Source organism: Protopterus annectens, chromosome 6.part0 (genome assembly GCF_019279795.1).
Source record: "Protopterus annectens isolate FY-2018-M chromosome 6.part0, PAN1.0, whole genome shotgun sequence".
Classification (NCBI taxonomy): domain Eukaryota; kingdom Metazoa; phylum Chordata; order Ceratodontiformes; family Protopteridae; genus Protopterus; species Protopterus annectens.
The window spans coordinates 1,471,877,188-1,471,891,024 of record NC_056737.1 but is presented as its reverse complement, the minus strand read 5'-3'; positions in this window follow the sequence as shown (position 1 = coordinate 1,471,891,024).

Below are 13,837 nucleotides of genomic sequence, written 5' to 3'. Positions count from 1 at the left end.
TAGAAGTGCAGAAATATAACCACACATTATGTCAATACCTGCTCATTGATAGCACATTAACCTGACATTCAAATGTCCAAAACAAAACAGATCAAGTAAAGTAAAGTCTTCTTTTCTGATCTGCTAAAGAAAACAGCACAAACTTTCAGGCACACTTTCTATGAAGAGTGGAACAATCAGAGAAAGGGGGTTTAGTAATGTAATTATGTTAGAGGCAGGGATCAAGTTACAGTTAGTGCATATGGCTAGTGTAGCAGGAGGTTTCAGTGTAGTCCATAACTCCAGCACTTAACTGCCTTTGTACTCAATTATTTGTAATAGGAAAAACAGCTGTCAATATTCTGTGCATTTGAAAAAAAATGTAAATCATGCCCACATATGTGCAGTCAATTGAACTATTGTCACTAGGAATTCTTGCTACAGGATGCAATGTCCTCAGTAGCAATATCCTCTGATTGCTGGACATGTTGATTTATTCTGCAATGGGCAGCAGGCATTACTGGAAGATAGTCAGAATTCTTATTGGCATCCTCCACAAGTTTTAAAAATGTGCCTGTGGCTACATTGCTGACCACTGTCATAACCTTGGCTTCGCATTGTGTCAAGCAACCACAAACTTTGTGTACATTCATATCATGACACATTTCACAAAGATGGTCCAGCATTTAAGGCAGATATGAAGATGTTCTACTTACTTGTGAAAGGTAAGCACCTAGACATGATATCAGCACTGCCTGAATGTCTAGCATTTTGGATTCAGTAGCAAAGGACCCATCTGAGTTGGAGATTGTTGGAATAAGGTTCAGTACTGAACATTTCCATTGGCCATCCTGTTTGAAAACTGCTTAACTTGTCTTAAAAAAGGGTTCTCACTGTTGCTACATAAGCCCCACATGTGTGCGCTTGTATTTAGGCAGCACATTTGCAATGGCCTTTGCTCATTTTTGCAGGACCAGCTCTAGGATTGGTGTGCTCTCTCTGATCTCTGTAGTGAATCCAAATGAAATCCAAGGCATCCTTTGAAATGTACAGAAAAATAAATATTTTTATTCATTGTACTGCAATTTTCAACTATGTATTACTGAATTGCTACCTACTTTTAACTGTTTTTGTTTTAGCCATTTTAACTGTTTTGCTGTTTCACTGTTTTAACTGTTTGCTGTTTGAGACTGTTTGCTGTTTTTCCTGTGCATTGTATCTTCTAGTACTTGTGTATTTTATAGCATAGGCTTGATTCAGATTTGCTGAATCAAGACTGCTTGGGATTAACTGAGTTCTAAAACCAGCCACTTGTGGCAGATGACCATAGCAATACACCCATCTGAGTTGGAGATTGTTGGAATAAGGTTCAGTACTGAACATTTCCATTGGCCATCCTGTTTGAAAACTGCTTAACTTGTCTTAAAAAGGGGTTCTCACAGTTGCTACATAAGCCCCACATTTGTGCGCTTTGTGCCTGTTCTAACACAGCTCCGCATACTTTGGTGACCAGCCACTGCTCTACTATCTACATCTGAGCAACAAAGGTATCTGTTTGCATGTAACACCTTTGCCCAGCACAGCACAGTGGAGGTAACCACTGGTGGTTATAGACACAAAAGCTAAAGTAGGTTTATTTTCCCTTCAAAACTGCCTGTGTTTCAACTGAGGAGTCCTTTAAATTGCACTTAGCTGTTTGGAGAGCACCTCAACTGGGCTTTCTACAGTATTTGTCACTTTAACTGAAATCTCCTAATCTCTAATAGTCTTGTACCCCTTGAGAGTTACATTTGTATAGACCGAGCATTAAGTTCCCAATTAAATGACATCATTTCTCATTAAAGTAAGCAAATTTACACCTAGTATTATGGATGGTCAGTTCTCCTCTATTTTTCCTATCAGCCTGATTGACATGGGTATCCTGAGGCAGTGAATCAATTGCCTCATGTACACTGGCAGCCCACTACTCCTAAACTACTGAAGCTCAATTTGTGAGAGATGCATATCTACTAAGAATTTGGAATCTTTGCTTTCTCATTCACAGAACAGTAACACTGAACAGGTTGTGAGCCCACATACTACACCTCCTGCACAAATAATGCTCTCAACATATAAACCATCATATGTGGAGGTACTCACCAGAAATTTACCTAAACATCAGAGAACCTCCAAAACACAAACATGCTTCACCTAATACAATGCCTACAGCAATCAATACATGTAAAACCACAAGCACTAGTGTCTCACCAAACAAGCCCCCTAAGACAAAGCACATCTAAACCAACATTTTTTGGTCATATTTAACTCTATATTGATACACACAGATGTCCCACTCACCATGCTGGACAAGGAGAAGGTTACAGTCAGCTGTCTGTCGAGTGTCAGGATCTGCCAGATAATACATACACTCAAGTGTCTCCACAACAAGTACCTTTATGACTCTGTCATAATTCATGTTGGTATAAAATGACTTGAGACATACCTCACTGGACAACATGAAGAGAGGCATGACTGAGCTCTCTGAATACGTGTCTCAGGCAAGTATGTCCCTAGCCATGAGCAGCATACTTACTTCACCTAAGAAGATACCACAATATAAACAAAAGATGACTGACTTCATCAATTGGCTTAGTTTCTGGTGTCATTCTAAGGGGATCCAGTATTTGTCAGCCTCGTATGAAGTGGTAGATAGACCATGCTGCTTTGGCAGAGATGATCTTCATCTGTCACCTCTGGGATTTTGTTGACTGGCAAAGGATCTTGCTTCCCCCATAGTGCCTTTTTTAGGCAATGTCACAACAGCAAAATTCCCAGTGTAGAAATATCGTCAAAAAGCAACCTCAAGGTTATGCTGCTAAATGCTCGGAGTCTAAACCTAAAACTGCACTCACTGAAAGTAGCCCTCAACTTAGAAGATGCTGACATTTGTGCAGTCACAGAGACTCAGTTTAAGGCCACAGAAAGCAGCCAGGCCATATCAGTTTATCATGCCTTCCACAAATTCAGACCATAAACTGAAAGTGTGAGAACTAAAGGAGGTGGAGTATCAGTATTCAGCAAAAATAAATACACCTATAGATTGATTAAACAAAACAATTCCCTCGAACTTATCCAGGTCCAATTGACTGTAGGTAATACCCCCTCCTAAGTTATTGCCAGTTATGGGACCCCTACTCCATCAACCAGGATACCTACACTGCATACTTCAATCTACTTGAATCGCTCAAGATACAAGCAATCATCCTGGTTTTACATGACTTTAACTACCCATCCATAGATTGGGTAAATTATGCATGTTCTAACACACTTGCCTAAAGGTTCTTGGACTTCATCAACTCCAGTGCCCACAACCAGTTGGTTGACATCCCCAAAAGTGATCCAAACATTCTGGATGTAGTGCTCACCAACATGGGTGATTGTTGTACCAACCCATGTGTGCAGGCCTCCCTAGTGAGGTCTGATCATAAATCAGTCTCATTAGAAGTAACAATAACATCTGACCCCCCACCCCCATTAGCAGCAATTAGACTAAAAAACTTTTCTAAAGCCAATTACAACCTATTATGTGATGGCCCTAAATGCTTCATAACCTTGCCCTCACTGATGGCATGAACATCTATACTGGGATTTACACCAATGCATTGTATAAGCATTTATACAAATGTATTGACTCAGCTGTACCTGAAAAGATCAAAACAAGATCCTCAGAAAGAACAATCCTGTCTGATGGACATCTGCCATTAACAGGTTATACAAGTAGAGAAAAAAATTGCTGTCCAAGAGCAGGAAGAATGGCTTCTGAATTGAAACCATTCCTTCCTTAGCTTAAACAAGCAAATAAGACACCTCATAAGGCATTCTAAAACTAACTATGAATCCAAATTAGCCTCCTTCACTAAGGACAGTCATAAGACCTTCTTTTGCTACATCAGAAACCTTAAAGGAAAAACCCTAATCTCCACAGAACTGGTTGTTAATGGCATCAAATATACTGAACCTGCAGAAATAGCCAATCTGCTAGCTGACAGATTCAGTGAAAACTTCTCCCCCTGTCCCTGCTACATATCCCCCAAAGATTCCCTACCACCTGCTCTCCACCTAGTATCTCCAAGGAGCAGGTCATAAATTCTCTTTCCAAAGCCAAAACACAGCCTCTATGAGACCTGATAATATCCCAGGCTTCATTCTAAATGGATTCAAACAGGAACTAGCTGCACCATTGGATACTCTTTTTAACCACAGTCTAAGCACCCGTTTTATACCTGTTGAATGGAAAACAGCAACCGTCATCTCACTTCATAAAGGAGGTCATCTCCACAAACCTGACCAGCCTAATCTACAAGCCTATGGAAAAAATAATCATGGGCCTAATCAAAAAAGATATAGAAGACCTCCAAGCACTTGACCTGACCTAATTTGGCTTTGTTAAAGGGAGATCCTGCATCTTGAACTTGGTGGACTTCTTTGAGACAGTCACCAAAGCCCTGGATGAAGGCATATCCATGTATAAGGCCTACCTGGACCTGGACAATACTTTTGACACTATTTTCCATTCAAACATCATTGGTAAACTCAGCAAAGACAAGAACATATCCCCTTCACAACTGTACAGCATCTAATAGAAACAGCATAAAGTAGCAAGTTTTTCAACAAACAACACCAGGCTGAAAAATTCTCAAGTTGTTTTACTTTTTTCTGGTACCTTGGCTTTTCACCTTCAAGGAATATTAAACATCACACTCCACCCCTCTTTTATACACACCCAGTTAATTAAGTTAATAACAATCAAAATTCACAATTTCCACAATTTTTTAAGGGCACAGATTAGAATATTGTAACAGTTTTTTACACAAACTATTTTAACACCCCATATTTTACACTAATATTTTTATTTATATAAATAGCATATTTTTCCTAAAACTTTGCATTATAATGTCAAATTACTATCAATATTCATACCCCTAGGTTGTAATGTTCGAAAGTTTATAATCATCCTACATTCTAATCTGTTTAACTCTTCCTTAAAATCTCCCCCATGAATCATATACAGTCAAGCCAGGACACTAAAAATCAAACCAGTATTACACCCCCCATGAGTGGACATGAAATATTCCGCTATTGGACTAAAGATGTTTCTATTATTAATATCTCTTAGGTGCTCCTGAATTCTCAACTTTACCTTCCTCTTGGTTTGTCCTATATACCTGTTTGCCCTTTCACATGCACAACCAACAATGTAAACAACACCCTGTGAGTTGCAAGTATAGATTTCCTTTGCTAAGTACCTTTTCCCATTTATTTTACTACCATCCAAATTTCGTACCCTATTACATTCACTGCAGTTACCACACATTCTCATTCCCACCCTATCCATGTTAGGGGTAATTCTACCCTCATTACACAAAATGTCTTTCAAATTTGCAAACCTACCATATGAAAAGGTTTATATGGTCAGGGAAGATTCTTTCTACATCCATATCTTCCTTCACCATATACCAGAAGATTCTAACAACCTTCTCCAACCTCTGACTAAATAGTAAAAATTTTGTCACAAAAAATATTTTTTTTTCTTGATCTATTTTTTCTTGATTCATTCTACCCTGATCCTCTCTATCATTTTCTCTTACTCTACCTTTCTTCCCTTTTACCACTACTTTTTTGCCTCACTTAAAAGGGTCCCAGAATAACCCCTACATTTCAACTTTTCATGCATCTCATCTAAGTATGCTTGCTTTACCTCCTTCTCTGATGTATTCCAAAATATCCATTTTAACTCACCTAAAGGGAAAGCCTTAATCAGGTGAGGAGGATGCATACTTTCAGCATGCAGGAAATTATTTGCTGCAGTCAGTCTTCTGTGGGGTCTAAATTGTATATGGTTTCCCATATTCACATACAACTCTACACCCAGAAATATAATCTTTTGGGCATTTACCTCATATGTAAATCTCAAACCATGTTCTGTGCTATTTAACTCTATCATAAACTTTTCAAAATCCTGCTGTTTCCCTCTACATACAAAAATCAAATCATCTATAAACCTGCCAAAAACACCACATTATTAACAAAAAAGCGATTTTGATACACAAACAGTCTTTCAAACCCCCCCCCATGTAAACTATAGCATATGAGGGGGCAAAAGCCACCCCCATAGGTGTACCCTTTTTCTGAAGAAACAACTTCCTTTCCCACTTGAAATAATTATGTGTCAAGCAAAACTTTTAACAAAAGTAGAAGGAATGATGAACGTGGTCCCTCCTCCATTGCTTTCCCCATGCCTTCTATGCCTCTCTTGGTCTCAATACTTGTGCATAAAGAACTCACATCATCTGTGGCCCAGAAATACTCATCTTGCCATTTGATTTTCTTTGGCTTTTCACACAGCTCCCTTGTATTTTGAATATGAGCTGGTACCCTTTTTAAATACTTCTTCAAATGAAGATCCAAAAATTTCCCTACATTCTCTAAGTATAAGTCAATCATCAAAACAATGGGCCTACCTGGGGGGAACTTAAATTTTTATGAATTTTTGGGAACTCATAAAACTTCAGATCTTGGGGTTCTTTCCTAAATAATGTCCGTACGTCTTTACTGTCAAAAAAGCCTAGTCTTTCCCCTCTTTCTAACACTTCCAATAGTTCTTCATTAAATCTGGATCCTGGGTTCTTATTTAATTCAGTGTACTCGTCAGTTTTACCTATTAAATCCATCACCATCTTTTCATATTCACTCCTATTCATTATCACACAGTTACCCCCTTTGTTTGCTTGACGAAAAACATATTTATCCAGTTTTAAACATACCTTCTGTAACTCATTTCATTCATTTTTAGATAAATTATACATTTTTTCTTCCCTCAAAAAAAGTCAAATTCACATTCAATCTGACTAGAGACAACAGCCTCATACATTCTAATACACATTGGGAGTTCTGGTGTTGTAAATTTGGTTTTATTTGAGGCAGATTGAGGTACTTGCACATGCCCATAACTGGTGTTAAACTCATTGCTCAACTCGGTTTGATTTTCACAACCATCACCGTTTACCACATCATTTTCTAACCAACCATCCATGCTACCAAACATTTCTGTTTCATAAATGCTAACATTTACCAGTTCATCTTCATCAATTTCAGTTAACCCTTCCATCTCCACATTGTTTTTATACTCATTATTTTTCATATCCAAAAAAGCTTTCAAACACAGTTTTCTACAGAAACTTTCTACATCAATGATGATATCTGCCAAACTTGGTATTCTTGTGGGAACAAATTTCGGACTTCGTTGTAACACTTGTTCAAATTCCATAGTCAACTCAATGTCCCATAAATTCACTACCTTTAAATTTTCACATGCTCTATCATGTCTAATTGCTTCAAGAGAATTCCCATTCACAATTTCTATAGTAGCATTAGAGAAAACAGCAGTAGAAACAACCGTTTTAATTACATTTCTCATATCTGCTTTTTTTAAACTATTCTCAGATACATCATTTTTAAAACAGCTTTCAAATACAGCATTTCCCCTCCATACAAATGTGTCTTTCCTCTCTGCTACTAACCATGGTCCTACCAAAAAACACTTTTTTGCCATTCACAATGTCCAAAATCACATTAGAAGAAAGAGCATTGGAAACATTTATTTTACTTACATTTTTCATATCAATTGTTTGTAAATGATTTTCAGGTGCATCATTTTCTAAATGGTTATCAGGTGCAACATTTTCCTTCACACAAGCATGTCTTTCCACATTATTACTGTCCATAATCCCACAAAAAGCACATTTCGTACTAAATTCAACACCATCATGTGAAAAAGTCTCTACATTTGTCAAAATCATTACAGTCTGTAAAGGTAGAGTCTTCCTTGCCTTGGTTATCTTGTTCTGCTGCTGCTCCTGCTTTCACCATTGTTGTTGCTGTACCTCCCATTTTGCCTTCCCTTCCTGTTGAAACTTCTCGTTTGGCATTGTCTGGGGGATTGTGACTCTGACTCCAAGTTTTCTTCCTCACTTAACTCACCAGCGTACACTTCTTTGAAAGAAACACTCTTTTTACTGCTAAAACTCATTTCTGCTCATGAGTAAGAGGAATCCCATGGCCCTCTTGTACAAGAAGTCCCTCCTCATTTCATCTGCCTCCCTGAACGCTTATTAGACTTCCCTGTATAAATCATATTGTTTTGAAAGTCCACGATGTCCCATTCTAATTATTTCTTTTTGTGAAAAAGAACATTTCTTTCCACTTCCTGAGTTCTTTTTTTGACCTCCAAAATAGTTTCCCTAAATTGCAATTCAGGGGAGTACCTAGCAGGAGGTCCTGAAGCTCCGTGATTTGCCCTCGCAACTTATCTAACACTCTCAAGTTGCATTTAACCAAAATCTGTAACCACGTCAATGTACATTTGAGAGAAGCCTCTCTCCATTAAAATAGCAAATCACCCTCCTCCACCTAGAACTCTCCGGCAGGCAGATGATTAATATGCAAGCCACTGGGAGTAATATTCAGAGAGATATACTTCTTAAACAACTTTATATCATAGAAAATGGTCACCTCTTTAGATGCAAGCATTCCAGCTGAATGAACTTATCCATCCAATCAGCCTTTGTACTCGAGCCCCATAGGTCATCTTTAGACAGCTTCAAGTCCCTTTCACGGAGGAAATCCAAAAATAAAAAACCTCCTGTCTCTTCCATATTGCTGCTGGATGGAATGTTGTTTGTCACAGCTTGCTCCATACACAGAAAAAACACAAACATATTCCCTTCACAACTCTACACCATCTAATAGAAACAGCATAAAGTAGCAAGCTTTTCAACAAACAACACCAGGGTGAAAAATTCTCAAGTTGTTTAATTTCTTTCTGGTACCTCGGCTTTTCTCTTCAAGGAATATTAAACATCACACTCCACCCCTCTTTTATAAACACCCATTTAATTAAGTTAATACCAATCAAACAAAATTCACAATTTCCACAATTTTTTAAGGGCACAGATTAGAATATTTTAACAGTTTTTTTACACAAACTATTTTAACACCACATATTTTACACTAATATTTTTATTATATAATTAGCATCTTTTTACTAAAACTTGACATTATAATGTCAAATTACTATCAATATTCATACCCCTAGGTTGTGTTGTTCGAAAGTTTATAATCATCCTACATTCTAATCTGTTTAACTCTTCCTTAAAATTTCCCTCATGAATCATAAATGGTCGAGCCAGGACATTAAAAATCAAACCAGTATTACACCCCCCCCCATGAGGGGACATGAAATGTTCTGCTACTGGTTGACTCTACCTTCACCAGCAGACCTGTAACCAATGGTGTTCCACAAGGACCTTTTCTGGGGCCCCTACTGTTTGCAATCTACCTCTTAGATGTACAGGCTAAAACAATTGGCCTATGGCTGACAAAGTTTGCTGATGATTGCAAACTGGGTTCAGGCATCATGTCCCCAAACAATGTCAGCCTCCTACAAGAGGGACTCACACAGACAAATAACTGCTGCCAAAGTAATGGGCTAAAACTCAATGCAAAAAAAATGCATTATCATGCCCTTGAGATAGAATGACATCCCTGTAGATTACCACATTAATGACAACACCCTAAGCACACAATCAGTGGTAAGATATTTGGCCACACAATTTGACAGCAACTTTTCCTTTGACCACCATGTCACCACAATGGTAAGAAAGGCTTTCTACTTTGTCCACCTCATAAGTAAGAGCATTGCATCCAGAACAAAAGAGGTTATAACCCCCCTGTACTCCCCACTCATCAGACTAATAATAGAGTGCACTGTTCTCTTTGTTGTGTTCCTTACCAGACAGCTGCAGCAACTAGAAAGACCTCCAAGATTTCTTACAAAGAAAATTCAGGGTCTTCAGCATTTGTCATATGTAAACAGACTGAAATCACTGTCGCTATACTCCATGTATTACAGACTACTTAGAAGTCATCTCTGCCTTACATATAAATCACTCTCAGGTCCTGCTTTAATGGAAATGCTGCATATTCATAAATCAAATGGTATAAGCTGCACTCACTGTAGGGAATACGACCTAGTATGTCACATCAACAGGACTTGCTGGAGAAACAGATATGTCTCACAGAGGTTACCTCTCCTCTGGAAAAAAATTCCAATTCAGGTGAAGCACAGCCCCTCACTGACCCTATTTAAGCATAATTTGGATGACTGGATGGGAAACCACAAATTTAACCTGGGAGTTTCACCTGTGTCCCTCTTGGACAGGGGCAGCAGTTGTTCACTTAGTTCTACTTAATACTTTGATATTCTTGGGGACAGGGGTTGTACACGGCTAGGCTTGTCAGGGCCCTAGGGCCATTAGCCTAGTAACCTAATAGGATTCTATGATCCTAAAGACTGTGTACTATTTGTACTCACTAAAGTGATTACACATTTTCCCTGATTCATGTCATTACTCCTGCACTTAGTAGCAATGCCACTATTCTCTTCAATATTTATTTCCTTTGTACACAGTGCCAGATATCTGAATAAAACAGAATATCATTTGCTTGTGACTAAGCCATGATTGTTTTGCATAACATATACCCTTTAAAGTAACCCTCGGGTGTCAAAACTTCTAAGATGCATCTAGGAAGCATGGCCAGACCTAGAAAGGCCACTGAGGTTGTTAGCATAGTAATCACCTATGAACCTGGCAACATAGTAATAATTCTGATATGGACTGGTGGCTCTGGTAATTTACTTCATTATTTATGAGTTGAGAAAACCTTACCACTCCATTTTTCAGTGCACCAGTGCTACTCATTGCGGACTGCATATCTAAATCCTGATAACAGATTAAAGTGATGTTAATATTTCTAACATTAATTTGTTGTAAGCCCATGCCATTGTAGAGACATTTATACAGTAACGTGAATGGCTCCTTCCCGTTGGTATTACTTGTTTCAGTCACTTGTGTTACCAAGGATCTGAATATGGTGGTTGAAGTCTCTCACCTCTGCCAAAGTATCTTTTGTTACAGATTTTTACTCCATCCAGTCTTTTATTTTCCCCTAAAATGGGACTGAAAATAAGAACTAATTTGACACAGAACAATGGTGTGGCATGCAAACAAATTGAAGTAAATCAGTCAATTTCATAACAGATATTTCCAAAACCTTTGATATAGAATATTATATTTCAATTTAGCTATGCTATCCCTTACAAATCACCTTTATCTACACTGAATCCTTTAAAGGCTTTCTTAGTTATAAGCATCCATAGGACATAAGAAGTGTTTTTTTTTTTTTTGCTTCCAGCTATTCATTCTCAAAGTGAATTGTCATAAGACTTTATCTGTCTCAGTGTTCCTTTCAGACTATACAATCTTTTCCAGCTGTTTTCTTTTCTTTTCTTTCTTTTTTTTTTTTTTTTTTGATTTATTAAAACTTTTTTGGTTGTTTTCTTCCTTTTCATATACTGTAGTTTTCTACGAGTATGTTTTCTTACTATTAGAATGATATCTATGTACTTAAAATTGCATACTTGGGCAAAAAAGGTGATGATTAGTAAATGAAAATGCATTAACTTTTTATGAACTTTTGTCAAAGCAAGCATTCAGAGCATCCCATCACTGTACCATCAACAACATGTTACAAAATAACATTGATTAATTAAGGTATTCAATATAGCACTTGAATGTATTGATACAAAAAATATTTTGTGTAGATGTAAACTGCACTAATTTGTAATACACAAAAAATGGCTAATTTGATTATAATGTGAAATTAGTCCGGTTATAAATTAATGCCTAAGCAACAATTACAATGTTTCCCATAGATGCTGATGAATGTGCATTATACGGGACCTGCAGCCAAGTTTGCATGAATTCCCATGGCTCATATAGCTGTAGCTGTATAAACGGATATCTGATGCAACCAGACAGAAAAACCTGCAAAGCCAAAAATGGTAAGCTGTGGTTTTTGAATAATTGTACTCTTATTTAGCAACTGTTTATTTCATTTGTGTTATGTAGTTTGTTTTCTACAACCAGGTTTATTATTTATTACTTACAAAAATATTTTCTTAAGTGTAATTTTATAACTCCCTGTTCTAAGGAACTCACTCAGTTAAACTATACTAGTGAGCTCATACTTACACCAACATTAGTATTTCTTGTTGGGAAGAAACATACATTTTCAGTTCAGAATTTGCCAGGTGTTGGACTTTTTATAAGCAATACCTGGATGATAAAACATCAAAGGTGCCAAAATGAGCAAGTAGCAACATCATAAGCTCAACACATAAATAAAATGAAATAAAATGATCCAGAGAGTACAAAACTCCAGTCTCTTTTATTGTTAAGCACTTTCTTCCCCAATATAAACCTCAGGGACTTCCTCAGAACAAGAAACAGGGAAACACATAAACCTCCAAGTCAACACCCTTAACCAATTAATTATCCAATTATACAAAAAAATTATTACTTGTTAATAATTTTTTGTATAATTGGATAATTAATTGGTTAATTGTATATAAAACGGTGCTGACTTGGAGGTTTATGTGTTTCTCTGTTTCTTCTTCTGAGGAAGTCCTCAAGGTTTATATTGGGGAAGAAAGTACTTAACAATAAAAGAGACTGGAGTTTTGTACTCTCTGGATCATTTTATTTCATTTTACTTATTTGTTGGGCTTATGGTGTTGCTACATGCTCATTTTGGCACCTTTGAGGTTTTATTAGTCGATTTATCGAAGCCTTATCAAACTGAGTTTTTGATTTATTAATACCTGGATGATATTTGTTTGCTTTGGATTGAAACTGAAGGTAAGTTCTTAGAATTTTTTAATTATATTTCTAGGACTACTTCTTCTTTTAAATTTACATACAAAATTGAATTTGAAGATATGAACTATTTAGATATTACTATAAAGAAAGATAATAGTAGATTTAAATCAACAATTTATAGAAAGAATACATACTTGAATTCATATTTGTTCTACACTAGTGCTCATCCTTTTTATCAGGAAAGGGGACTAGTTAAGAGACAGTCCGTGAGGGGAAGCAGAATGACCAAGAATGACTGTGATTTTTTTTTTAAAGGAATGCCACTTTTGACAAGTTTGTTTAAAGAAAGGAGTTATCTTGACAGTTTACTGAAAGAAATAGAACATGAAGTTACAGAAGGTAGAAAAAGCAGATTTGCACCCATATTAGGTAATAAAAATATCTCCAAATGTTATGTTAAAAAAGTGCAAATAACCACAACAATGATTATGAAGAAGCATTTGTTAATGATTATAATGGCAGTGCAGTTGTGATCAGGGATATTATAGAAAGAGAGTGGGCCAGATTTAATAACATCCTTGATTTAGATGTTATTTAAAAAAAATAAATAAATTCAGAAAAGGTGCAATATAGAGAATATATTAGAAATGAATAATAGTGGCAAAGTAGTTAATGAAGCTGGCTTGGTTAGTAGAGGCAAATGGATTAATAATAAAGGTTCTGCAAATTGTAATATATGTGGGGTGGTATATATAGCACTGTGTGATAAAAGCACATCATTCTACATAGGAAAAACAGAAAGAAAATTGCAAACCAGAATATAGAATATATGAGCACGGGTATGATACAAGGAATACAAATTTAAATAATGTATTATATAAACATAATACGTTATCTCATGAAACTACTTTTTATTTATTTTGCATTTGTTAACCGGGAAATTCCGACTGGACCAGGTCCATTTTCAGCGGAGGCCCGGGGAGAAAAGCTGCAGCATCAAGTTATACAAATACGGTACATCCAGCATAATACACAAAACAGGTTACATGATGTATGTTGAGTATAGGAATATAACAAGAAATTAATAAAACACTCTAGGT